General features: G+C 42.1%; 1 long non-coding RNA gene across 1 annotated transcript; it reads right to left on the reverse strand.

Moving 5' to 3' along the window:
* Positions 1–969: 969 nt before the first annotated feature.
* On the reverse strand, positions 970–1,636 carry LOC118559534. The gene is made up of 2 exons (XR_004928916.1): positions 1,144–1,636; positions 970–1,071 (listed from the first exon to the last, which is right to left on the reverse strand). It is a non-coding gene; the product is annotated as an uncharacterized LOC118559534 (long non-coding RNA).
* Between the last annotated feature and the right edge of the window lie 460 nt (positions 1,637–2,096).

Below are 2,096 nucleotides of genomic sequence, written 5' to 3' on the forward strand. Positions count from 1 at the left end.
AATGGGATATTAATGTTTGTGTTTTCCGGTCTGCTCATTGCGATCAAATAGAGCTTAAAAGTATTTTTTAATTAGCGGCAAATGTCCGCTAGAATAGAGCTGTTAGCCTTCCAAGTAACTTTAGTGCTACCACCGAGTAAAAGTGACTACGGTTCGTTTTTAACATATACCTTGTTTTTGTTTAGCTCCACCATTATTCGATGGTACTAGGAGCATTATTACTACATCAATATCATTAATGTTGATTTAATGGTGTTTGTGTTATGTTGGGATAAAACCCAAGCTAATGTAAACATTGGCCACAGGAAGTGCCCTGACACGATACTTCCTGTCAATCGTTATTAGCTTTTTGGGTTAATCCTAACTCACCAATTTGAGTCTTAATCATTTCCGGGAGAAATAATCACACTAATAAAAATCAAGTGTCTTAAAGGTTATTGATTTTTACTGAGCAAATAATTTTTTAAATGTCATTTCCTCAAATAAAAATAAAATAATATATAACTCAAATTGGCATTGTGAATGGGTTGAACACACCAAATGTTCTAAATTAGACAAGCTAAGTTGTTCTCATTCCATACTCATTAAGATGTACTTTCTCTAACGTAGATCTGCAGTGAACCAGGATTCAATTAATCATTCTGATGATGGCTTTCAAATATTTTATTTGTTCATTTGTTTATTTTGTGTGTACATAGTACTTAGTCTCTTTAATGTCACTTTTGCTTAATAGTTTAGTTAAGTTTCACTGGCCTAGCAGAGAGCATTTGTTGATTGAAATACAGTGTTTATTCAGATAAACAGCATTCTATAAAGATGTTCTCTAGATGTTAATTTATTTCTGTTAATAAATTATTGAACTTGTCGACAAGTTGTCACTCCTTTATTCTATATGTGTGCAGAGTTTGCTGTTAAAAGAAGCCAGTGCTCAAATCACCTATGTAATATGCGGGAGCAGGACTCTGATTTCAGCCGACACAGGTCAGTGGCGTTTTCAATGTTTTTATTTACAAGCAGGAAGTGGACTCGCCCTCTCCACGCGCAGTAGCTCGCGCTTAGTGTGGTTAACCCCTGAGGCAGAGACAACAGGTTAGTGAACAGTGGTCGGTTCACGGTAGCAATGTGAAGGACTTATCCACTAACCTGAAGTTGGGGTAGCTGGGTCCGGAGAGCCGGCAGAAACCCAAGCGAACTGATCCGGGAGTGGAGGGTAGCGGGCGAACAGGCAGGGATCCGACAGGGGCTTTTCCAGAGGCGTAATCCGGGGGAGTCCAGGTCCAGTACACAGAGGGCAATTATCCGGCGGCGGTACAGAAGGGAGGTCCAACAGGGAAAGTCCGGGTCCAGTCCAAGTTCGTTCACGGGTAGGCTCAGAAGAAACACAGGGGTCAGGAAACAGGCAGACAGGGACGAGAACGCTGGAATGCTCATACGATTTGCTTGAGACAATCTGGCACTGGCATCTGATCTGCACAGGGATTATAAGGAGGTGAAAACAGATGAAACCAATGAGGACTAATTGCAGACACGGTGGAGATGAGCAGGTGTACTGGTGGGACAGATCAGTGCCAATGCCGAGATCATCACAACCTATTCAACTATTGTCTTAATATCACCTGTTTGGGTTGAGAAAAAATTTTATTTTAACTTTTTCCGTTATTTTGATAAATACAACAATAAGAAAGCTATCAATATCAACAAGAAGTATTTGGCTACCTAATTAATTGATAGTGTTACTGTCATTGAATTCAATTCTTATTATTAATTAGTTTTCTCTTAATTCATTCCCCTTCATTGGATCGGCACTCTGCTAGTGGGGGGAGGGGAAGGAGGGGGAGTAGGGACTTACCCAGCCTGGATATCTACTGTCGAATGTATGGTGAGTTGTTTGAATGTTAGTGATGGGGAGGGATTAAATCTACGGGGCGGCGGGGGGTTGAAATGGACGTTCTGGTGGGCTTGTGTCCAGCCCCCTGTCCCGGTCCTGGTCCGTGTCGTCTCCCGGTGCGGGTTTCGCTTGGGGGGTGGGGTTTGGGATGGCTCGTGCGGGCTGGCTGGCCAGGGTCCCCCCTTGTTAATTAAATTTTTTTTTTGGG

Source organism: Fundulus heteroclitus, unplaced genomic scaffold (assembly GCF_011125445.2).
Source record: "Fundulus heteroclitus isolate FHET01 unplaced genomic scaffold, MU-UCD_Fhet_4.1 scaffold_312, whole genome shotgun sequence".
Classification (NCBI taxonomy): Eukaryota; Metazoa; Chordata; class Actinopteri; order Cyprinodontiformes; family Fundulidae; genus Fundulus; species Fundulus heteroclitus.